Below are 26945 nucleotides of genomic sequence, written 5' to 3'. Positions count from 1 at the left end.
TAGTGGTGAAGAAACTGCTTGAAAGAAGTGTATTTTAGAGATCTAATCCTCCTTCAAAGTTATTAGACCTTTTAAAATGAATTAAATGTAAGTTAGATTGAAGATGATACCTATCACAATTTCCTTCACTGTATTTACCTGCAAAGGGAGATTTGGCTTCACAAGAACTGGTGATTTGTATTACTGTTATCTAGACTTGTTTGTGGGCAGGATTTTTCCTGTGAGGATTGTCCAATTCTTTCTCTGGTAGCCCTGGGAATGCCAGCTGGATGTAGGAGCCATACCCAGGGTGATGCTGTGCCCCCAGCCAGGCAGGGGCTGTGCTCACTCTGCAGCAGTTCCCCTCTCCTGACACTTCTTCCTTGCTTCAGTGTGAGTCCTGTCTGCACAGCACAGCTCCTTTGGGAATTCTGCACCTGCCCTGGCTGCTGTGGGGCTGTCCCACAGCTCCTTTGGGAATTCTGCACCTGCCCTGGCTGCTGTGGGGCTGTCCCACAGCTCCTTTGGGAATTCTGCACCTCCCTGGCTGCTGTGGGGCTGTCCCACAGCTCCTTTGGGAATTCTGCACCTGCCCTGGCTGCTGTGGGGCTGTCCCACAGCTCCTTTGGGAATTCTCCACCCGCCCTGGCTGCTGTGGGGCTGTCCAAGGGCTGCCCTGGGGATTTGCTCCACCATGGTCTCCCTCCCTGCTCTGCCCCCTGAGCTCCTTGTCCACCCCCTTGTCCAACCTCAGTGCTCCAAGTCACCCAGTTCCTCACCCAGTTCCTCCTGCTGTTCCTAATGCTGCTCCTCACACTTCCCCTCTTCTTTGCCCTCACTGCTGGGCAGTTTTGCCCTTTCTCACACACTCCCTCTTGCTCATATCATATTTAAATGTACCTTAGGGAAGTTGGAGCACAGACTGACTGTGAGCATTCAACCAAATGATTGATGCTCCCTGTAAATTGCTTTCAACTTTATTTCCTCTCATAGATCCTTGACAGTAGTCTAGGACTCACTTGCATTTCTCTTGAATGGTAAAAAAGCAGAAAAAGAACAACAAAATCCCAAACAAAACAAAAAGCACCAAAAAAAACAGAAAAGGAGAAGGAAAAAGAAAAAGTTCTACATGAAAAGTCCAGCTGCTGTCACATTTCTTATCTGTACATTTAGTTCCTGAGAATTGGATGTAGAGGGCTGGACCTGCACAGATGGGACCTTTGGGGAGTCATTCTGGGAAAATGAAAATCTCTAGAACTCCACAATGCCATGTGTCTGACTGACTTCCCCAAATGCAGCATGGAAAAGTTTTCACTCGAAGGGGCTGCTGGTGGTGCTTTGCTTTGCTAACAAAACCAGTGTTGTGCAAAGGTGAAGTCACCTCTGCTCTTGCAGCCTCCCAGGGGTGCACAGAGAGGGGACTGTGAGATGGTGTTTCTTATTAGCATATCTTCCCTCTGCTGTTAAATTAGGTTTTGCCTTTATTGACATGAAAGAAAGCCAGCAGTGACCTTTCTGTTCTCAAGTCATTCTCAGGAAGCAGAGGTGAAAGTAAAGCCAGCAGTCAACTGCAGTGACATCTGAAAGGACAGCAGTGAATGTCAGTGCTGAGGCTGGTACAAACTCATCATAGCTTTTCCTACTGGTCCATTTGGGTGTTGAAATATTGACCATTCACCTTTAGAGCAGTTAATGTGCTAATAAACATTTTGTCATGGCACTCTGAAAACTTTTGTAATTGCAACAGATGATAAAGGATCTGTGGTTTGTTTATTTGTTTTTTTAGTATATTTCTGGTAAGTGGTAGGAGGAAAAGCCTCGTTAGGAAGGTCAAATGAGCACTGACATACCTGACACAGCAAACTGGCAGAATTCCTATGGCCATTAACTGAAAGAGTAAAAGGAAACAGCTCCTACATATTTATGAGGAAAACCAAAGCCTGCTTGGCTGGCCACAGTCTTTCACGGCTGTTGCTTTATTTTGTAATTACAGCCTGTCCTCATTGCCTGTTACCTACAGGACAGCCAGCCCTTGATGCAGCCCTCTCACTGTCCTAGCAATGGACTCCTGGAACAAGGACTGCCTGGTGTCCCTTTGGCAAAAAAAGTTACCAGCCAGTGCCAGGAGCTGGACCAACACATTCTGGAGTAAACCCAGGCAGGACAAGCCTGATCCCAATTCTCAGCAATTTAACTGAGGAGGCTTCAAATGAAGAAAACAGATCACTAACAAAAATTTCTAACAAGGCAAGGATGTCTTTGTTTCTTTTTCTTCTGGAGTAGCTGTCTCTGATAAAAAGGTACCAGAACCCCAGTCATGCTGATATATTTATCTCAAGAAATGTTCTCTACAGCCTATCAAAGATTATCAAATAAACACGCGACCTTGACATTGATTCAGCGATTTAGGAATGCAGTAGCCCTTTTCTTCCACTACTTGGAAGAGCTCTCAAGAGAAATGAAAAATTGAACTGTATCTTCAACCCACTTGAGCTAAGGTACAAAAATAGTAAACTTTGTAAGAGAGGCTTTTGAACACAGGTTTTTAATACTTCAGAATCTGTCAAGGTCAAGTTTGAAGTCTTGGTTTTGCTCTGAGGTTTCACTTATCATTCTACAACTTTTCTAAGTAGAAGCAGCAGTTCTGTAGAATTCCAAAGGAAAAGGATGCTGTGGGCCATGATGATGCCTTCCCTTACCATTTCCACAGAGTTTAAAATAGGTTGATCTTGACAGCTGAAGGCCTGGAGACAGGTCTGGCACTGGGCTCTTGGGCAGAGGCTGTGTATGGGTGTCTCTAATACCAGCTGTACTGACTGACTCTCCCCCCTGCATCAAGAACTTACACTGATCACATGCACCCTGAAGCTATTAAGGAGGGGTTAAAGGCAAATTTTTGGTCTTAGATTGCAGTTCAGCTAAAATATTTTGCTTTGTTTGGTTTGAGTTTTGTCCTGAATGGTCAGATCTCTGTCCACGCACTTTTAATTTATTGTGCTGTGAAAAAAACACCTAATTTGTTTCTAAATATAAGAAAATAACCTGAAATAAGAGGAAGTGATTAAATACAGCCACTCTGTTTTTCACTGGAAAATATGTGCTATCACTAATTGGGTAAAACTGTGGCATCACCTGCTGTAAACACATTAATTGTGGTAAACAAGATACAATTTTTATCTGCTCTCATCACTTCTGACAAGAGGTGTGAGGAGCTGTGCAAGTGACTTTGTTAAGGATGACTCAAAGTCAAGGACTGTGATTGCAGAGGGAGTGAATGAGCTGGGGAGGTGGCAGCCTGGGCAGGTGCCACCCAGCACAGCTGCACCTGCTGAAGGCTGCAACACAAGTCCTTTGGCACCTTGTTCTTAGCCCAGGAGCTATAGAATTCCTGGAAGTCTATCAGAAGTTTGGGTATTTCACAGGTTATTTCACCCAGCTCATAGATTTACATGGTTTATGTGTCTCCATAATAATAATGGATGACAAAGCAGGCTCTAAACTGTCTTTCAAAACTGTTTTGATTTCAATTCCCTGCAAACCTTATTGGGTATGGAGATCAAGGGTTTTCAGTTCTTGGCCTTATGAACAGCTTTTATAGAAACAGTAACAAATAAATGAGGGTTATTCAGGTTTCTTTTTTCACTCACTCAAGTTTTGAAATTAACCTTAGTTCTATTTCTGTCTGCATTTTCTTTTCTCTCTTCCTCTTTATATGCAGTAGTAAAAATGGAATATTGGTTCAATTTAATCAACTTAATTTTAAATTGTGTATAATTTTTACTTTTTATTATGAAGATAGTATCAAATTTTCTGAAATGATAAGAGGTTTATATCCACCAATGTTTTTCTTCCTGAAAAGCTGTTCTAAATTCAACTAGCAATGTTTTTGTATTGTATTCCTTCCTATTTGGCTGCATTATATGTAGAAGGGTCAAAATACATGCCTTTGATTTATGTGGCAATGTAAAGAACAGCTACAGATGCCACGAGGCAGAGAGTTTGAGTCTGTCCTATTGCTAAGTGTTTCTCTGTGAAAAATGACTCCTTGTTCTTTGGATCACAGAGATTGTACAATTACAATTTTAATCAATCCAACACAAGATTCATTGGTTCTTACTGTGCAGAGCACATAGTCACAGTCCAATAAATCTGCTTCTGATGTGCAGATCCAGACTTCTGAGCCTCTAGAGACTGTGTACAAATGACAGGGATGTCTGCCTTGCCTGTGGATTTGCATGGTGTCAGGTGGAGGGAAGGTGTGCTGAGACTCTTCTGACTTCTAATTCCATTTTATGGCTTGCATTTGAATGCTTAGAAATGAGGTGCTTGACCCGGTGCATGCAGGAGGTGTTACTTATTCCTTTCTCTAGTTTTTTTCTTTCTCAAAGTGAGATTTTGATGCTCTTGGATTCTTTTGTAGCGGTTTAGCTCTGGGTGAATAAGATCTTCGTTTTCCAAGGGCTGAAAAAGCATTGCAGTAACAATTAAACAGGCTCTATATCAGGGAAATGTTTTTCTCCCAGGGGTGGTTGGGCACTGGACAGGCTCCCCAGGGCAGTGGGCACAGTTCAAGCCTGGCTGAGCTCAAGAAGCATTTGGACAATGCTCTCAGGCACCTGGGGGATGGCTGGGGTGTCCTGCACAGGGCCAGGAGCTGGGCTCAAGGGGCTGATGGGTCTCTCCCAGCTCAGCTTATTCTGTGATTCTAAAAGCCTGTCTGACATGGTTCTTTTGGAAAAGCACTCAGCTGTCAAATCCTGCCTGGAAAGTGAAGCAGGTGGAGAAGGGGCTAAGCCACATTCAGCTGAAAGCAACAGGAGTGCGAGAGTGAAGCTTTCCCAGCATTCCCCGTGATACACAGAAATGTTTGTAAGTTATGCATCAGCAAAAAAGAACTCCCAAAGACAATGAAGCATTTTTCCTGAAAAGCAATTTTAAATCTAAGGCACACGAAGTCAGCAAGGAGGGATACATCCTGGGAAATCCTCTGGAGAATTCAGACAAGCTTTAAACTTCTGATCATTCCAAACATGGTCCATCCAGGTTTGTTAACAACTCCTACCTAGACTCTTGGGACATTTTATCTGTACTGAATGTGGCTAGCACCAGTCCTGCTGATGGGTTTGCACTACAGCATCCCAGGACTGAGAGACAATAAACATGCTCCAACATGCAGGATCAGCTCTCAGGGAGGCCACTCTGTGCTGCTGTGTACAAATTTATTGTATATGGCACAGCACCTGAGGGTGGGCAGGGCCTGTGCTGGGCTGAGGCAGCAGGAGACACCTGCCTGAGCTGAACTGAAAGAATGGCAAGTGAAGATAGACAGACAGTAGCCTGCTGGGGAGGGAAAGGGCAGATAAGAGCAGGAAACTAAAATATATGATGGGTGGCAAGACAGATAACAGTGCTGAATAGGAAAGGCAAGGAACCTGTGGAAGGAAATATGAGCAGGATGTGAAGGAAGCAAGAACAGAAAGAGGGCTGGACTGCAGCTGCTGGGAGCAGGGCAGGGCATGGACAGGAGCCAGGCCACGGGAACAAGCAGGAGAAAGGGACACAAACAAATAGGTTGGGCCATTCCTTGCATTCCCTTAGATGCACCTGTGAGGTTTTAAACCACAGAATTCTTCTGATGCAGCCTGGGTTTTTTAGGATTCAATGCACAAGTATCTTCTGACTGACCTTTTAATATTTAATTTTTTACTGATTGAGGAAGTAAGAAGTACCTTAGAAATTACTGCAAAAAATATACACTGAAAAAGGCATCTAGAAAATCCAGACAGTATCAAACATTTATCTGTATTTTAAAATGTTTGTAAATTTAAAATAAACTAGCAAACAAAAAGCCATAATTTATGATTGACAACATAGGAAGTGTTGTTAACATCTTTTTAAAAAACTTTAGAGATGCTACAGTAAAAGAGAATGAAAAATAAGTAATTTGGAAGGTATTTTTGGTAGGTATTTTCTGTTCATTTATAGCTCCTTCTCAGGGTAATATTGCAAATGTTCTTTGCAAAGGCTTTGCTCTGTATCACAGATAACATGATAACAATAAGGAATATAAAAAGTTGGAGTTTTCTGCAAATAAATGTTTTTGTATATACAGGGATCATGTACACATAGTTTGTCTGGCAATTTACAGAACTTTAGTTTGGGAAATGATGTTGTGCTTGCATCCAAACATTGCCTTTCACAGTTTGTGCAGAGATTTATGACTTCTGCTTAGGAGCAGCAGCTTTCTTTGGTGCTGGTCTATTGGTGCAATGTTTCCAAAATAATTTTTGTTGTTCATAGTAAATACAAAATATTTTCACAGCTCTGCTCTTGCCATGTTTATGTTCATGAATTTTTCTTCAGATCTGAGAGTGGTGGTAGACAGTACATATGGGCTGTGGTGCTTGAGAGAACATAAAGAAGTATTTAGGCCCTGAGGGAACAGACCCAATATTAATCTGAAGCCACATTTCACTTTGCAGTTTGCTTTCCAGCCTACATTCACTGCTCCTGTGCACTGCTGATATTCTGCCTGCTGGCATAAACTGCTGGACATATTCCAGGGAAACAAAGCCTCCACATAACAAAGAAAGGTTTTAGCATCAGGATGATTTATTTTGAGGAACCTTTCATATGCTCTATCAAAAAGGAGGTAGGATTAGTTACTAAATAAAATGTTTATGACTCTGCTGCATAATAAATGTCTTTCTCCTCCTACTTGTCCTACTGACTCCTCAATGTAATCTGGTCATGCTATCACTGAACAACATTTTCCAAGGATCTGAGTTTTGTCAGGCAGCCAGGCTCAAGCTGGAGAGAAGCAAGCCCTTGCCAGGAGAGGAGAAGGAGACACTGAGAGCCAGGGATTCCAGTCTCATAATTGAGTCATACCTCTGAGTGAGGCAACTCAATTTCACTGGGACGTGGAGAGAACAGAGCTGGGCAGGATGCTGTAGGGATTAGGTGGGTTTGGACATAGGAAGTACCACAAGAGCTGAGAAGTTTGGCTTCAGATATACCCCAGGGGCCCAGTGCAGCAGGGTTCCAGGGCTATTAACATTTCTGGAGTGCAGCTCTTCTCTGGTGCCCAGTACCCATCCAGTTGCTTTCTTCTGGACAAATGTTATCAGTAATGTAATCTGCTTATCGTTTTAGAAGCTTTAGAACACAAATAGCTTTTTCAGGCCTGAAACACCATTTCATGATTTATTTCATATTCCAAATGCAAGATGGCATGAGAGACTAGCATTGTTTTCTGACAGATTGTCAAGCCTGAGGCTGGTGTGCATGTCTGGCTGTACTGAATTCAAAATTGGTACTTTTTAGAGGAGGATGGCTGACTGAATTCCTGCTAGACCAGTTTCTTTTTGGAAATGTTCTGTTCTCCTGTGTTGTGATTCAGATTGTCTTTTCCTTCATAACAGGTGGTGACAAGTCCTTGGGGTGCCCTTAGCTTAGAATTCCAGGAAAGTCACGTAGATAACATGGCATGTAAAAATTCACTGAAGCATGTTTGACTTTTCTCTCCAGCCGTGTTTCTACGAGTGCTGCTCTCAAATTTCAGGTACCCATTTCTCCTTGCAAACTGTCAAGAAGGACAAAGCAGAGTAACCTGCTCTGAGCAGATTCAGTGCACAAGCTTAATTCCTGGAAAGTCTGAGGCCATGCAGATGATTTGAGCAGAGTGCTTTAGGATTGTGAGGGTTCTGAAAAAAGGGGCCTTGTTAGATGCACCAAGCTCCCAAATGCTGGGAGGACATTGTGGCTGTCAAAGAGAATTTCAATATGCCAAAGTTGGTGCACATTTCTGTCAGTAAGGACAGAACAAAGTGTTCTACCAAATAATATATGTGTTTTGCTATTACATCACATTTTGGTGTCTTCATTAAACTTTGGGTTATGTGATTGAAGTAACTTCATTTCTCTCCTTTCCTCATTATGATGGTAGCTTTTTGTTTTGCCAGTCTTTTTTTAGAGAAGAGGAACTCCATTCATGACAATTCTTTCACTTTACCTTTTTTCTTAATGGAATTTATAATACTCCAAATGATGTACTGGGCTGTGGTTCAATGGGCAGGAAGAGTGGTAAAAATGAGAAAGGCACTAATTTAGCTGGATTATCATACCACTTTTCATAAGGGTGCATATGGTACCAGAGAAAAGAATTTCCTCTGCAGACTTTAGCATCTGAAGGCACACAGGTGCATGTTGGCTGCCAGTCCATTGGTCTTTAGCTGCTTTGGCCATGCCTGATTTACAGTGCCAGTCCAGCAAATAACAGAGGAGAGGAGCTGAAGCAGTGTGGGTGAATTTACTATATTGAACACAGTCATCTGTGATGGCTTTTGCTGTCTGAAAAGGCTCTAAGAGGTGTGGCAAGGCCAGGCTAAAACAAAACTTCAGGAGGCAAAACACCACATGAAACATTCGGGGCATGAATCCATGCTCCTTGATTTCAGTTATTATCTGAATCAATAATTTTCCTTTGTTTTTGTTTTTTTCCCCCCCCATTCTTCTCTTATGTAACTGTCCCTCTCTGCTCAATAGCTGACATAACACCTTTATTCCTCTGATGCTGTTTGCATTAAAAAATGCAGTGCCTGGGACATGACACCACGTGCTTTTGACCTTGCAGTGCTGACCTTACCAGTGGAGTGTTTCATAACCTCTCCCACTGAAGAAGATAAGGTTGACTAAACTGGATGTGTCTCCAGCCATTGGGCATTCATCCACAATGCTAAAACCAATTTCAATGAGGTCACTTTTTCACACTGTGAAACTATAATAGTTTTTGTCTCCTACTGTCTGATTTATTCTGCTGGCAAGGACTGCTGGTTTCCCTGAAACTGAGGAGGCAGTTTTTATTTTTTTAGTTTTTTTTTTCTCTAGACAGGAAAGCAATATTTATTTTTAAGAGAATAATCTTTTATATATAATACTTCACCACATCTCAGTTGTGAAATTACTTCACAATTTTCCTTTTGATCTGCCTGCATTTTACACTCCTGCAGGATTTGCATTGTGAACTGTACCCTGTTGCTATACATACAATGCAAGGTATTTAAATAGTTTCCTACTTTATGGAGATAATTATAAGCTCTATTTCTTGAACAATGAAAGCAAGACAAATGCCTAAGTCTTCCCATTTCAATTGTAATAAAGCAGATGTAAAATGAGTTCCAAGGGATTAAACACCCTGGATGTACTTTGAATTGTCCCATTAAACACCTTGTCCCAGAGAGCATTGTAATTACCATGTCTATTTGATAGTTTCTCATTAATTACACTGCCACTAATTCTTAGTATCCTATGCAATCTCTTCCTTTCTTGAAGTTCTCAGAATGAAATAAAAAGTAAAGAATAGTGTGTGTGTACCCTAAAGGAGTTATTTGGGTCTATTCACACTCAAATGGGAGTGTAATCCCACAGTGGAGTGGATGGGTTTGCCCAGGTGACAGTGGGTAAGGGAATTGTGTGTCTGAAGCATTTCTGCAGTCTCAGACAATGACCTGGCACTGTGATTGTGCTGCATAAATCAGCCATGGATGCTTAGCAATGGACTGGGGGATGAGGATCAAACACTGATCAGGCTCATGTGGGTGCTCTTCAAATACCTGCAAGTGGAGGCACCCAGAGGTGTAATCATTGTCCTTAAAGGTACAATTGCAAATACACAGCTGAGCAAGAATGATCCATTATTGCATGTCAGATTAAAAAAAATGCAGTTTTTCCTCACCAAATGGTAGCTGCACTTCTTAGAATGTGAAACCTACTTAGGCTTGGCAGAATCAGACTCTTTTCAGAACAACCTCTTGCATCTTTTCATTATGGTCATCCACAGTCACACACGCAAAGGCGCCCCAAGCAATCATCCCATGTCAAGAGAACTACATTTCACCAGCCTGTGAACCTTGGGTCAAGTATGCCCATAGGGTTAATATGAAATTAAAATATAATTGCAGTTTATTCATTGAATTGATGTAATGGAATAAGGCTGGGAAAAGAGAGAATATTAATTTTTCTTTGACCAAAAGGTAGCAGTAGAACAGACAAGTTTTCAGACATGCCATCAAAGGTACACAAGGATGCTATCAAGTTTATTTCTTTTACATGATTACTATATTTTTCTAATTAAGATATGTTTTTAACATATTCCAATTAAATGGATTTAACTTTTGTCCCACAATAATCTTCTCACTTTCACAACCCATTGTTGGTTGATAAAGGAGGAAGATGTATTGGTGTGATGTGGTGAAATGATGAATTTCTTGCTTATGGTCAAACCTTTCTGCAGATACCATCTCAGTCTAGAAAAGGAATGATGCCATTAGTTCTGATGTCAAGGTAGCTTCCTTGGCTGACTTCTAGTGCAAATCATCATGACCTGTGGATTCATCACTCCTCGTGAGCCTTCTCCTAGCTGAGGAATCTCAAATGCAGGCAGCAGCAAGGCAGTCAGCCTTTCACCTGTTATTCAGGAGGAGTGGGTTTCAAAGAAACACAAAGAAAGGGATAACACATCTGACTAAACCACAGAATGATGTGGGAAGGGTTGAAATGCCTCACTGACAAGCATAGCAAAGAATACAGCAACTTTCACACACTGATGGTGAGGCTTGCAGTGATAATTGGGAAATGGCACAGATCTTCATTAGCTTTCAGTGGAGGAATTATTTTTCAGGATATTCTATTGGTGCTGCCATGTCTGGATTTCCACAGTTGTGTTGGTAAGTGGTGCTGTAGTAACATCTGTCTTTAGGGCACAAATTTTCCTAGATTTATAATGGCAGTGGTTTAGAGCCGTGGTAGAATTTTTCTTCTGTTGCAGAAATGCATCTCAGTCCTTCATCACTGTGTTATAACTTTCTCTAGGGTAGAGTTTCTAGCACTGCAATTTTAAACTACAGCTCTTTCTTACTAAGAGATACCTCTAAGCAGGGGTTCCTATCATCTTAAGCTCTATGTTATGCCTCCAGAGGAGAATTCCTGAACCAAACCATAAACTTATCCCTTTTTCTTCCCTTCTTCTTTTTTTTTTTTTCCAAAATAAGAGCTTTTTCCCGAGTTACTCTGACAGTACACTTACATAATCCAGCTACCAGCACAAGATTCCCAGCTCTCTCTTTAGAGACATACTTATATCAAAGAACACTCCCAGTTGGTAGGACCAGCACCCTTACATGACAAATGTGTATAAAAATTGATGCATCTGTCTGGTTTTTCTCCTCTCAGACATTTAATAACCATGTGAGTTTCTCCCTCTTGCTTTTCCAAGGGGCTTCATTGCCATATGTTCTTCCTGTATTAATTACTTCTGTCCACCTGATAACTGCATCCCAGAGGGAAATAATACAAATAAATAACCACTCAGGCTAGAGCAGAATTAGTACATAAACCAGATAAATGAGTAGGGAATGTGTTTTCAGTCACAGCAAGCAGGAGCTTTGGACTAGCACATTTTGCCATTTTTCCTTGTAATGTTTGGTGTTCCAGCACTTGGGCAGGCCTGACAGATATGACAGCAAAGCAAGATTTGTGAATGGGATAACAAGTAATTACACTGCATAAATTCAGCAGCAATAATGCACTCTTTGTTTCCATGTCTGAAATGCTGTCTGGGATCTAGATGTATCTAGGAACACAAGCACCAAGACAGATGCTGATACACAACAAACACTGGTAACTGCAGAGTACAAATCTGGCACTGGTGTTGAGATGTACTCTGCTTGTTTTTTCATTTTAGTGAACAAAAGGCTTTTAACTCAAAGAGAATCTGTTTCTGAATTTTAGCAAAACTCTCTGTAGACTGGATTTTTCAGGGCATGTGAACATGATGAATTTCCAGGCTTAACGATTTCTGAGCCCCAGAAAGCCCTAATGCAATTGTCAGGGTGAACTGGATGCTGCCCTGCTTTTATTCCTATTTAACTGTTACTGTCAGATATGCTCAACAGTTGGGCATTAAAATAAGGTTGGATTAAAAAAATCAGAGGATTTAAAAAACAATAATCAGAGATAGTTTTTGTAGTTTTCTGGGCTTGCTCTGTTCAGTTCTTTCAGAGGAGATCTATCAGAACAGCTCAGGCTGACCTGTCCATTAACAAATCTCTTTCTGAATAAGTCAGGCTTGGAGAAGGTTCTTTCAGCCCTGCCTCAGGCTGTGGTACTGCAGCCACCTGTGTGGATTTGTTTATAAATCAGTTGTGTGAATCAGCCACTGCTGGCATTCAGAGCACTGATGATACAATGCAGAGCTCTGAACAGGCTGCATCACAGCTGCTTTTTGCAATAAAATTCATAAATGTACCCCCAGAGGTGTCTGGGACAGTTTAGGGTGAAGGAGTTGATGAGGTGCAGAAGATTTTCAGCTTTACAGATTGCACTGGGGCTACAGCTATCTGCTCTTTTCCAAAGAAGACTCCTTTTCTAAATAATTATCTTTTTGGATAAGAGCAGTAAAATTATCAGGATGGTGTACAGGAAATTTGGCATGTGACATCTGCTAAAAAATAACAGTGGACATTTACCATCTGGTTCAAGAGAGTTCAGTTTTTGAATCTGAATGTTAAATAAAGTGAAGTCTTTCAGTTGATGTGGGGAAGTCAGAGAGCATGGATTCTCCAAACTGCCCAGAAATTTGCTGGCATCATTGTTTGCCTTGTAGTTGTTTCCTTCCAAAATGACCATGTTTTCCAGAAGCATGTTAGAGTACAGCTAGCCAGTAAACTCAGAATTATGCTATTTCTGGTGAGAGAAAAAAGATGCAGCAGGACACAAGGTAAGGCACGTGTTGGAGGAACTGCTTTGAAGCATTTTCTATCACAGAAGGAAGAGAAATCAAGGAGCCCCTGAGACCAAAGATCAGGTCCAGCTTCTCTTTGTCTAATTCAGGCTACAGCTGGCACCACACCAGGGCTGTAAAATGATAACATCAGCTCCACTGATATTAACTGCAATCCATGATATGCTTCTCTCTCTAGAGTTTCACTTCTCCTATGAAAGGTTCTTGCCCCTTCCATTAGAAGCTGGCCACAAAACCAGTCTGGGAGCCCTGTGGCATGGCCAGCATGGGGGAAAGGCTCCAGGGTTTCAGTCCCATCTCTGTGGAGCTGAGTTTGTGCATGAGTTACCAGGTAACCCCACTGTCAGTAATGCTTTACTCAGGGATGGATTGAATTTATTGTTACAGAGAATATGTCGTATGCAATGCAAAATGTTGGTATGGAATATACTACAGAAGTGAACTCAAAATATTGGAGAAGAATCACCAAAAATCATTGCTGGTTCTGTTTTTTTGTGTTTTTTTTTTTTGTTTGTAAGAGAAGACACTACCTGCTAGAAAAACAATTTTCCTGAATTGTAAAAAGTCTCACTGCTCAGAAAAACCTGAACCTTTCAAACTGAGTGTATCTTATATGTACCTAAACCCAAACAGCTAAAAAACCTGGACAGCTACTCCTAGGGAAAAATTATACTCATAAAATAAAAATTACTCTGATAAATGTATAAGCAAAATGTATAAGCAGTATAAGCAAACACTACAGATACACAGAGGCACAAGGTTAACAAAACATAGATATAATCTGATTTAAATTTCCAGGTTTTATTAATTTAATTCTGGTCTTCAGTTTGAGGGTATTGGTTGCTGGGAATGCATAGATTTTTCTATTTCCCTTACACTTCATCAATTTCCCTTGATTTTTGGGTCTAATTATCTACTAGATTGCACTTTAAGGCTATATTGATATTGAGTATTTAAAAAGATGAGTTTATCTACTCTGTAAATTTGGATTGGTTTCTCTGGGCTGTGTACCAGCAGCACCTATTAGCTCCAGGATATTCATGTTTTTGCTGGTGACAGTAGGAACAGGATGACCAGCCTCTTCCCACTACAATTTATATCAGATCAAATGCTTGCCTGCAGCAGCAGCAATTTTATAATGGTCTTCATGAAACTACTACACACTCATTACTCTGGGCAAATTGCTTTGTATGGTGTAATGTACTGGGTTGGAGTCTAAGGGGACATGAACCCCAAACAGTGCTTAATACAGACCATAAAATATTTAGAGCCTGATACATTAGTTTTAAAATGCTTACAAAGGTTACGTTTTTATCCAAAAAGAGAGAAAAGAAATGCTGTTCCCATTAAGTCAGTGATTTAATAGAGTTTTCAGTACAATGCATTTACTCCATGATAATCAATTGCCTCCAGCAAATTAAAATATAAATTAGGTTGTCTGGGAGAAAAGGAAGCTCTAAATCTGTTCGTTCTGGCTGTGCATAAATACAAATTTTATAGTTATGATTTCCTAATGTCAAAAGCAACACATCATGACAGAAAGATATTTTTAGCTGCTTTGATTCTTAATGCATCAACTGTATTGATTGCATTTTTGTCAAAGTTGGGATTATCAAAATATATCTATAACCTTTAAAATGTTCCTGCATTTCTTCATTATATACATCAGGTATGCATGAATGGTTTGAGCATCAAGCATTGTATTTCTACTCAGCAAAGTACTCAGAAAAACTCAGGAGACTTTTTTGGCTTTCCTTTTCCTAGTGACCAAAGAGATTGAATTGGAAATTTCATTCCTATTCAGAACTAGAGATGGTAACTATATTCAAATTAAATACTGCAACTGATAAATGAGCTACTAATACCATTGCATATTGTCCTAATTGATACTGCATCATACTGAGTATGATCATCAAAACACATGGGGAGAAAAAGGTGATTTATTCTGGGAGCTGCAGGGGGACTGCTGGATACACCAATATCTCAGTTGTATTTTTGTATTTTGCCAGTGACAGATAAGAGGAAACATGCTGAAAATACTTTGAGGGGGCATAATTAGGTGTCATAGTTGTGGCTGGTGTGTTATCCCCCTTGTCTCACTGGTTTGTCTGCAGGGTCAGAAGCAGACCTGTCTGGATGGAGGAGTGAGTGGTGTTTGGGGTAACATAGCTTAACCTCTTAGCTCTAGGTGACATTATGAACCCTGAACCATTTTGCTGCACTTGGAGCTTTTTAGCCATCTTTCATCACTTTTATCTGCAAGATGCTAGAAATCCAAGTGAGGTATGCTACAGGGCTAAGATCAGAGAGGTCATTAAATCCTGATGATTGTCTAAGAGGTGGGCAAGCCAGCTTGTGGAGGACAGATCACTTGAGAGCCTCCAGGGGGAAGGGCAAGGCTCAGGTGCAGTCACTGTGGGCAGTTCTCCTTCCTCTCTAAAGGACCCTGGGAACCTCCAGGGGTTCATTGTGCACTGGGGTAGGGGTTTATTGTACAGAGGGGTTCGTTGGACCCAGGGGTTCATTGTACAGAGGGGTTCGTTGGACCGAGGGGTTCATTGGACCCTGACCACACATGCCTGGAAAGGTCAATGAGGTTTCAGCCTGCTGATGGCTGGAGCTGCTGGCAATGTGTTCTTCAGTGACAGCCTGGGGACAGTCTGGCCCTTGCAGTGCAGCCTTGGGCTGTGCAGCTCCTGTTCTGGGGTGCCACAATCACCCCCAGTGCTGCAGAGTGCCCGAACCCCAGGTCTGGGAGCAGCAGCACATGCCCTGCCCTGGCTCCAGGGACAGCCTGGCTGTTCCTGTGTCACAGAAAAAAGGACAGGAAATGTTCTCACCTGGTCTTGCTTTGCTGTCCTTGTCAGCCTCATATTCTGGGCTTTGTGTGCAATTTTAGCCTTACATCCACAGCACAATCTAATTGCTTTTGCAATTGATTTTGTAGGATGGTTCTCCTCCCATCTTGTGCTTGGCTACAATAGGAAGAAGATATGTTTTAAAATACCTTTTTGAAATATATGGCCATTGTAAAAAGGATTTTTTCTTTACTGTGCTGTGTGACTTCATGTTTTTGAAGATAATAAATTATGGCTAGGAGTGAAAAAAATCAATTTTGCAGATTTGTTAATGTAACAAAGATCCCTTGTATTCTACAGGAAGAATTGATTCCTGCAATCAGAGGTAGATATTTTAAGCTTGCACTCCTGAGGCTTGTAAACTCTCGTGTTATTTAATTTTTATGTATGAATGTTTTGTTGGGAGTTTCTTAGATCATAAATAAAATCAAAATCATGCAGCAGGAGGCAAAGGTTTTTCTTATGAAAAATAATTTCTTTCTGACATCCAACACAGCACAATTGAGTGAATCTTGAAAAGAAATTCAAACATAAAAGTCCCACCATGAACCAGAGCTGCTTTGTGAGTAATTCTGTGATAGCTTGATTCCATATCAGATGAACTAGAGATTGTGTCAGTTCAAAAATAATTGTTAGTTTGGTTTTATGAGTTGTAGTTCTGTGGTCTCCATTCTAGTTTTCCTGTGGTATCTACCATTTGATACAGACACATTTTTAGATGTTTGTTGTACTTGAAATTAAAATATTATTTTTAGATTTGAATTAAAGGTCTCGACAACATTACATCAAGGCCATATTTTTAATATAGTAATAATTAACATTGACATCAATATAGGCACTGAATTATTGTGAATATTTATTTAGAGTTTACAAAATAATGATAATCTTCCAAAAGCTTTCCACTAAAAAGTTTAAAAAATATTGTTTCCCCATACAAATTTTTTTTTTTCCAAGTAAATTCTGGGAACTTGAATGCTGTAAGCAGAGCTTCTCAGAGGAAACTAGGCTGAGTTGGTCCCCAAATCCAGAGAAGAGCCTCTTGAGCATTCCTGACACGGTGAATGAAGGAGATGCACTTCTGGACTTCAGCCCTGGCTTTGGTTTGTTTTCTGTGTGGGGCTTTATTAGATCAGGATCTGAGAGAGGAGACTTGGGAATGAAGGCAATAGATATACAAGGCATTGAGAGATAGATTTCCATGGTATAGACAGAGTTATTTGATCTTCTTAAGTATAAGCATCTTATTTATTTATATGAAATGCAGTATTTAAATACGACCTGGAGGCTCATGGCACCTGCCAGTCCCCACAGGAGGAAACATCCTACCACGAGTGGGAATCTGGGAGTGACAAATGCTGACGTGAGAGCCAGTCTGTGCATAAATATACTGGGCAAGAGCTGCTTGGCTGTGGCCAGGGCTTGGAAAGTTCTGGTGGAGCTGTGAGGTGCTGCCCCACGCTGCTGTGCCCCAGCCTGGGGCAGGGAAGCAGCAGCTGCAGCCAATTCCCCAATTCCCCCATCACCAGACTGGGATTGGCAGCACCTGTGGGAGCAGGGGGTTTAAAGGGAAGGGCTGTGCAGAGCTGGCTGTGCTGGGAGGAGTTCTGGATGAACTGTAAGTGATTTTAGAGTTGTTTTTTGATGTTTGCTGAAGTAGAGCACTGTTTTGAGCTGAGTGATGTGTTTGGGGTGGGCTGGTGCTCCTCTGGGTTCCTTCTGGTGTCACTTCATGGCAAACACCTCCTGAATCTCCCCAGGTGGAGTGTGAACCATCAGAGGAGTGGAGCTTTCACTGTTGGTCTGGTGCTGGGTACCCACATGAGAAAGTAAGTGGTGATTTCTGTTCTAAAAAAACTCTACTGTCCTCTTGAGACAACAACTGAAAGGTCAACTTCATATAGGCAGAACTATTTCTGTTGTAAAAGATGTTTTTCTGTCTTGAGTGCTGGTGAGCCACGAAGTGAGCAGTGCTGTGGGAAAGCAAAAAAGGCAAAAAGCATTCCCAGTTTCCTTTTTGCTGGAAGAACTATGGAAGGAGAAGCCTTTTTTATGGGGGCAGGGCATGGCTGTCCTGAAGAGAGATGCTTTGGGATGCAACCTCCTGTTTGCAACTCCACAACTTCATCTGCCCCTCTTTTCCTGGAACTGCTGAGGCACCAGCAGTAACAGAAGGAGCATTCCCAGTGTGGCTGGGCACTCTGGCTGCTGAAATCTGAGTGCTAAGAGCCCTGTGGGGCTGCAGGGGGGTGGCAATGCTGAACTGGGCTGGAGGAGGTGCAGCTGTGTTATTCACCAAAGCCTGAGTGGTGGCACTGGCCAGTGTAGGCTCATGTTGAGGGAAGGTGGGTGGTGGTGGTGGTGGTGATGTTAATCAGGAAATGTTAATCACTAAATTAGTTTAGTGCAAGTGAGCAGTGGTGTTTCTTACAACTATACTTAGCTTGGATTTGCAGCTCTAAATGCCAAATTCAATAGACACCTTTTCTAGAAGCTGAATAATAGTGCTCTTGGCCATGCTAACAAATTCCTGTCCCTGCCTTTAAATTTAGGTTGTGTTGAATGTATCTGCTAATGGTGTCTTTGGCCTTGCTGCCTCAGGTTTCAGGTGTAACTGATTATTTCCCTGCTTCTAATATAATTTGGGGCTCCTGTCAGGAGGAGCAGCTGGACTCAATTTCCCAATCACCAATTAGCAGCAAGACCTTAGCAGGTGTGTGTGGTTAGGTCCTTTTTGTTGGTGTGGGGTTTTTTGGGTTTTTTTTTTGTTTCTTTGTTTTTTTCCTGGCCCTTCTGAGGTTGCTGAGTGACTGCTGCTGGTCTGGGGTGGGACAAAGGAGAAATCTGGGTAATATGAACAGAGATGAATGATGGAAGATGAGACTCATCCTTCAATTCTGTGTTACTGTGGTAACATCCCACAAGTATTTTATACTCTGATTCTAAAATATGTTTTATGTATAAGAAAAAAATCTGTTAGATGCTGATCTTGCATGGCTATGCCCTTCACTCTACAGAAATGAATGTTGAGGTGATTGATTCTTCCAGAGCAGTTCAGTGGTGTAAAATGTGTTCCTTCCTGTGCCCACAAAACCAGCTGTACCAGAGGAAAATGTTTATCCTCAAGGGGCTGCAGCCTGGAGGTTTGTCTGCTGACACCTCTTAGAGGGATTATTTTGAAGCAGTAACCCTCAGCTTCACGTGGCAGACAAGAGTGTGCTGGGTTTTGATGGAATAGGTGAATAAACAAGCGTGTCCTCACTGCAGAGTTGACTGGAATGATTTCCCTAGCTTGGCTCTTAACTCTGTAGAGCTTTTTTTCATTTAATAGTGACATTTTTAGTTCTTTGCTGACTAAAGCAGGAGTTAACAGAGCTTTTCAACTGTGAACATGAGAGCTCTGCAGAGGCTTTTTCCCAAGTGTGCTTTTCTCATTTGAGCAAGTGTCCAGAGGAATTACTTTTACTGAAGGAAATGTTAACAACAAAAGGTACACAGTTGTGAAGCCCCAGGCCTTTGAGATGTGCACTTGTGATTCCTTGGAAATGAGCCATATGCTGAGAACATGTGAATCTGGGAGCACTTCATATGGATTTTTGCTATTGGACACTTGCTATACATCATTTGGAAATGCATGCATGTATTTTTAAGAAGTTTCTTTTCTGTGATGTGGACTTGTTTGTTTGTTTTTTAAGAGCTTGTTCAGGTCTTATTTTTCTCTTTCAAAAGTTTATTCTGTGTGACTTGCAGGAATTGCAAGTATATGAAGCAAATTGTTGTTTGTATAGGTGTTTGGAGATCTGTATAAGATTTTCTCAGCATGGATTTGGTTTGTTGCCCATACAATGATATATTGCATTTTCACTGCACTGCTCTTTTGCTTGACATCTTTCAAACACATGTTTCATTTGCATCAGTGAGTGTGAGAATATCTATATATGGCACAGGGAAACTAATTGACTTTGTTAGAAATGCTAAACTCACTGGTGCCCTTTCCAATTGTTTTAGTTATTTCATTGCCTTTTTTTGCTCCAGTCACTTAATGCTCCTGTGATTTTATTCTTTCTTTTAAGTATTTTTTTAAAATTTGAAGCACGGCCTATGCTTTATGGCCTAATTTCGGGACTCCTAGTTGTGTGCTCCATTTGACAGGAGATCTGAAATTGCAGCTGATAGCTGAGGTAAAGATTCTCCAGTGGGAAGGATGCAGAGTGTGTTGGATGCCTGCAGTTGGGAATGGGCTGCTTTGTGGCAGCTCTTTAAGAGGAGGAAAGCTGAGAGCTGCCTGACAACACTGTCCTGGATAGAAGTAAACATGCTTTTAGAATATCACAAGTATCTGTTTCCTGCAGATGAAATCCTGACAAGGTTTTCTTACAACAAATCCAGTAGTTTGTTCTGGGCTGTGATCTCTGTGTCCTTGGAGCTGCTCAGGCAGTTTAGTGAGGGGAATCACAAGCATCTTGCTCTGTTATCTGGCACCTGAAGATAATCTCCATAACTGGAGAGTGAGCTGAAAATAGGCATTCTCATGCACCTCATTTCCAAGCACCTGGCCCCTCTGCCATGGTCTGAGCAGAACTGCAACTTCTGTGCCTTTTGTGTGATTTGCTATTACTGCAGGGCCAATTTGTCTATTATTTTCCCATTTTTTTTTTAAATTTCATACTTGCCTGGGCTCTTGTTCTGCTAACATGGAGGTAGGAATGAAATCAATCTTCATGAGGTGGGAAGCAGGAAAATGGGAAAATGTGTCACATGATGACAGCATCAAACTGAACACCAGCCCTGAGTTTTAAATTCAGCAGGATGTCTTTCAGTCTGACTTTGTCTCACTCTTTACCTTAATAGGTAAATAAACAAATAAAACTCTGAGAAGGCAGGACAGTTGCCCCAAGGAAAGTCAGTATTTCTGAGTTTCAGTCAAGACTTCTGTGGGTGTATAAAACTATCACTGTATAATCAACCTTAGCAGATCATGGAGATGCTGCTGGTTTCCACAGTGTGCAGCTTCCCTTTTGTACAAATTGCCAAATGTCTTTGTTCTCTGAAGAAATATATATGCTACTCAAGAGAAGATATTAGTGACTTAGGCAAGTATCTTCTTCTATATATTACTCCCACCTAAACAACTATAAGAAACAAACAGTAGAATAAATTGCCTGTCTGGTTCTATAAATCAAAAATACAACCTTAGTTCAGTGCAACGCAAGGCAAATACAATAATGGCAAAATCTATAGCTGTAGAGATGATAAAGTATCAAAGGGATCTGCCCTCTACTGAGGCCTGAGCATAGGATACATTATTTAAATGTACAGTAGGCAGTGAAAGGGATCAATACTTCACAAGCATCAACTTCTAAAAAGTGGTGAATTGATTTGATTTTAACAGTAGATAGCTGTGGGGCAGTAACAGGGATTGCTAATACATGCCATGGTCTTTATTCTCTTGTTGCAGTCTTTGCAGAGCTGTTTAAACTGGGGAACTGAACATGGGAGTGTTTGAATTGGTAGTAAATAACGAACTGAAGAAAAAGCATTGGAGAATCTGGCCAGCCTTTGCATTCTTGGGAGGTTATGGGCCTCAGGCTCCCCTGTAATGATAATGCCATGAATTCCACTTTTGCCAGTGTCAGTGAAAACAGGGAACCCCTTTTGTTCAAGCCTTTGGAACACACAGACCCTGCTGGGACCCAATTTAGGCAGAACTTGCCCTTGCTAAGCAGTCAGAAACACCTTTTGGGGAACCTTTTTCTTTTCCTGCTCTTCACTTGGCCTACTCGGGTGGTTTTATTAGCATTAAACTGTAGTCTCTCTTTTACTCATCTGCTGTAATATTTCCTCTGCTCTGTAGGCTTCAAGAAAACTCTCTTGAAGCATCTTGGTATTTTAGGTGACTGATTTTCAGTGCAACAGATCTCAGCTTCTGAGAGATGCTAGAAATGCTAAAGAATTTTCTAAAAACAAAGAAAAATACTTTGTAATTGCTGAACTGCTTCAGCAATTTTGCATTGTGACAGTTTAATTAGTAAATGTTCTCAAGGACTTAGTGACTAGTGAGGTGCAATTACAAGTCCACTCACAGTTGATAGCAGTTCTGATATCCAAGACCATAAGCTTTCATTTTATTTGCGTTCTAATTTTTAGAATACTTTTTAATTCTTCATTGTAAAGTGGGTTGCTAATGATCTCTTTACATGACAAAAGGTTAATAACATTGTGTCTGTGCTTATGGCTGTTGTAGGTTTTTCCTCCAACCAGCTTTATTGGTGATCAGTAGGTTCTTACTACAGTTATGTAAGTGGTTTTACATAGAAATTACTGTGGGGCTCTAAATAGAAACTAGCAGAGCACAAAAAATGGAGTAAAATACTTGGAAAACATGAAATTAGCACTTTGGGTTTTCCAGAGAGCTGTAATTGAAAGCTACATTTTCTACCTGTTACTCTTTGGGGTATATCCATATTTACTGTTAATGCCCTGCTAAGCTTCCCCATGTGACCAGCTGCAGTTTTAGCCTCTTCTTGTGACAAAATGAGGATTTGGGGCTGGATGCTGAGAAGCCAGGGCAGTGCTCAACCTCCAGACACTTGGAACAACTTCTGTTATCTGTAGCTGCTACTATGAGAAGTAGTGAGGGGAGGGGGACGAAGCCAAATAAAAACCCAAACAAAACCCCAAGGTTGGATAAATTTGAGTTTCTGCTTCCAAACCCTTAATATTGGTGAATCATATGGAAGACTAATCACAGCAGGCTGGACTTTGTAGCTGTGCTGTGCTTGAGTTTTCAAAGGACTGGAAACTCAGTGGGTGTTATGCTTAAGGATCCTATAATGAGAGATAAATGAAGTGAGTAGATGAACTTGAAAAGTATTGGTGATCTTGTAGAAAATTATATGCTAATATGAAAAAGATGCTAATTCACAAATGTGGTGAAACTTGTAATGAAGATGAAATAAAGCTGTTGGAGGGGTGAGAAGATGGAAAAGGATGTGGGATGGATGGCAGTGAAAAAAATATGAGGCCCAAGTATTGCAGGGCTGGAAAAGAACCTTTAGGCCCCTCTGACACAGCACTCTTGTTTCTGAAGCAGGGTCAAATGGCACCCCCTGTGCTATTCCTGTACTCCCTGTACACCTTCTGAGTTGTCTTTCTATACTCTTCATTACTTATTCTGAGGATTTTTGGCTACAATTTAGGAAAACTGCCATTATCCTCATTCCACATGGACACAAAGGCAAACTGTTCTTTGCAGCAGATTTTTATTGCCTCAGTTTTCACTTCTTTATGCTAAATTGTCCATTTTATTGCAGTAGCAGATTGTTTGTGCTGAAGTCTTGGGCCTTTTGGTCATAAGTTGTTTTCCAAAGCCCATCTCCAATTAAAAGTTATTGTGAATCTATCCAGGCTCCCACTGTATTTCCTGACCCTTCCAGCTGTAGTAGTTTGAAAACTGAATAATCAAAATCCTTAGTTCATCAGCCAGGCCATTCTGGTACTTGATAGGGCTGACACAAAGGATTCATTGCTGCTGAGTCCCCATCAGAGCAGCCTTTCATTTGGCAGGAAATTGCAGTGTCTCCACTCCAGGCTGCTTGTGTGCACAGACTATTGTACACTGCATAGCTGTTCTGATGCCTTAATTCTAATATTTTTTTGTGCTTTTATTTGTCAAGATGTAGATAAAGAATTATTGCTATTTTATTTTCATAAAGTGTGTTACCTGTCTGCAGGAAGAGATTAGATTAACTTGGTGTGTCTTTGTGATAAATCCTGCTTGCCGTTCTTGGCCTTCATTGTTGCCTGTAATGCAGTGACACCCAGTCATTATTTGCTCTCTGACTATCCAGTTCTTCCTCTTCCATAGGCACTGCCCATTCTTTCAGTTTAACCTTTTGCACTGTAGCCGTTTCTCCTGAGCTCTCACAAATAAACTGTTGAGGCTCTAAGGATTTCACCAGCTAGTTCTTTAAATATCCTAGGGAGAAATTCATCTTACCACATGGATTTTGGTGTTTCAGAAAAAAACCCAACCTATCTTCCTTCCTAGTGGTTTCATTTACCTCTCTTGCACAAAAAGTTAGTAATCAGTGCACACAGAAGTAGAAAATTGTGATTCCAAGTATAAACAATAGGTGCAACTATAGCAAAAGTGAATTTTTCTTCACACAAGACTAAATTTTTGTGGAGGTTGCTGGTGGTGCAAACAATGTACTAAATGAGGTAAAAACAATAATGTACAAAGGCAGAAAAAAAGCCTTAATTATTTTATTTTGGGAATTTTCTCTATTCAGGTCCTTAAAAACATGAAGATAAGGCCAGTCAGGTGATTATATGTATAATGCTGTGTCAGTGCTTATTTCTAAACATTAAACCTTTTTCTATGCAAACTATGTCTTGCTGGAGATCAAGATAAGTGTGAAATAACCTGGCATAAATTTAAGGTGCATGGTGACACCAGCTGGTGGTGAAACATATGTAAATATAAGTGTGGGTTCAGGTCTTTGCACTGAGGTGGATGGAGGAAGCCTGGAATGGTGTTCACACCATGTCACTGCAGCAGGGAGATGCAGGAGTTGGATTCCTTTCCAGAAGCTGTTGTGTGCCACATTTCACCAGTGCATTAGAGCCACTGACATGGCTGGGAGTTTGACATCTACAAGCTCACAAGCCTGACAGAAAAGGAGAATCTTCACTGTCATTATTTAAAGCTTTGTGCACATTGAAACTCTTGAACTGCACCTTTCTTCCAGCACAAGAGAACAACAGTAGCTTCAATAAAATAGTGTCAGACTGAACACTCTTGGGGCTTTACTTCTGTGGAGTGAGTAATCTCTTGAGGTAGCCAGAGAAACTTGGGGTTAGTGGTTTATGACGAATATTAAAAAGGATTGAACTCACATATTTCCTCATGTGAAGACCTTATCAGTCTTAGTTGTTTGTGGGGAGGAGTGGAAGCTGGTCCATTTTTGGTTTGGAGTGGAGTTTATTCAGGAACAAGTGGAACTGGAGCTGCCATTGTTTGGTCTGGAATAACTTTCAACCATGTACAGACCAGAGAGTGTAAAGCAGGGACGAGCACTCATAGAAGGGCAAGGTATTTTAAACAAAAGGAATCAACCCCCCAACTGTGTCTTCATAATATACCAAGGTTCTGTTAGAAATGTGTTGGTTTTAATGATTTATTGTCACTTAATCTGCACTATTCTCTTGAATTTATTAGAGTTTGGCTTTGCTTGTTTATCTGAAATAAGAAAGAAAACATGGCTTTGAAATGTCTTGGTGACTGTCAAGACTTTTCATCTCTGTGTGTTTCTAATGGAATAACTCAGAAACATGCATTATCAAACAGTGTATTAACACCTAAAAGCAGTCCCTGATGTGCCCTATATGCTTCTGTTTTCAGTACTGCAGGCTTGAAATACACCAAGCAATTTAATTCTCCAAGCTGCATTGTTTTGATAGGATTTCAGTATCTGATATTTCCCTGCCTTTAATGGCCGTGGGGATTGTCTCTGCTGAAGGGAGCAGCTGAGCTGCCTGTTAAGCAGTTTTCTTGGAAAACAGTTTTCTTGTGAAGGGGAAAGCCTTGCTTGGATGTATGACATGTGGGAAGGGCATGATCTTTCAACATAATTGCCCCAAAGGCTCAGTACACAAAAATTAAATGTTTAATGAAAATGCTTTTTTCTCCCTTCAGCCAGTAGTTGTGTTTAACCTTTATCCTGCTTTCCCCTCTCTTGGTTTTCCTTTTGCATCACTGAAAATGTTGGACATTAGGAATATGCAGCCCAGAAAGTCTTTATTATTATTTTTCTGTTTATAACAGAGAATGCATAAATCAAGTTGACTGCAGTAGTATACACTTCTGAGGTGCAAACACAACTGAGATAAGAGTTGGGAGTCCAGCATGCAAACATAGACAAAAATTCTACTTTGATTTCTGATAACTTTTACAAAAGTTAAATTAATTCTCAAAGTGTTGTGATGATTGGCTAAGAACAAATTACCCTAAACTATGTTTGCTCCCAGAAGTTGTTGGCATGACCCCAGTCCAGTCTGTGATGTCTCTCTTACTGTTTCATCACTGTCAGTTTTTGAGACATCAGCTGTGACCCTGAAGTGGCTCAGCTGATACCACCAAGATGGGAAGTTGCTTCTTGCTAATCAGCAGGTGCCAGAGTGGTTTGTGCTTTATAAAATAGGTTTCAAAGCCAACAATAACTAAAAACCCCAAGCAGCCAAAAAACCAAGAACCACACCCCCTAAAAAGCCCCCAAGCAACCCTCTGTGAAACAAACCTCCTTTCTTGTGCCTCCACCTGAGTGCAGGCACCCTGCTGCTGCTGTGTGAAGAATGGAAAATGACTGGGGTTATGGTGGTTGTTGTGTTGTTATGACAAAGCTCTTTTAGCTGCAGCCTCTAGCCTCTGGAAATTGTTCAAAACTGTGGGCTTTGCTGTAATCAATGGAGCTCCCCTGAAGTATGACCTCAGTGTGGATAAATTCTTGGATGCTTATCTGCAGATTATTTGGTTTTCTGTGCTTGGAGCTGTTCTTGCTCCTCTCTTGCTGAGAATCCAAGAGGAAGTTTTTAAGTGCCAGGGAATTCCTATCAATCCCCTTCATCTACTGTCCCCTTTGGAGGTGTTTTGTGGGTCAGCTCTGCTCATTGGAGCTCTGCTCAGCATGTTAGGGCTGTAAGAAACTTTGCAATGACTCAAACTGCAGCACACCAGAGAGGTCAAAGTAAAGCACTTTGCCATCTCTCAGAGGATGCACAGGGGGTAAGAATTCTGACATGTCATTCCCATAAAACAAGGAAATTTTCACAGCAACATTGGTTCAAACCTATGGAATGGTGTTTTTCCAAAAAAAGACCCTTCATCCTCCCAGGTGGTTGGCTGATCAGACAATGTTGTATTCCTCAGTTTGAAATTAAACCCTAAATATGAAATGCAAGAGCAACAGTGGCTTTACTATCACTAGCATTCTTGCAAATAGCTGATGGCAAGACAAGATAAATGAAGTCATTTATAGCATGAGATTATCAGTATGCTTAATACAATGATATGTAAAAGCACTATGAAGAAATAATACTTGCTATGCAAATTATACAAGATAAAGTAGCCATTCATGTAAATCTGTTAAAATTACTGAGGGTATAATATCATCTAGGGAGTCTATAAGGTGTTGGTAGCTGCTGCAGTTGTTATTCTGTGCTGTTCAGGGTGAGACTGAACCAGCCATGGCCATAAACTGGTTTTGACCATTTGTTCTGAAGCAGGTAGGAATTTACCCAGTTCTTGT

The sequence above is a fragment of the Agelaius phoeniceus genome, chromosome 12, assembly GCF_051311805.1.
Source record: "Agelaius phoeniceus isolate bAgePho1 chromosome 12, bAgePho1.hap1, whole genome shotgun sequence".
Lineage (NCBI taxonomy): Eukaryota > Metazoa > Chordata > Aves > Passeriformes > Icteridae > Agelaius > Agelaius phoeniceus.
Note: the sequence above shows the minus strand (reverse complement) of the source record.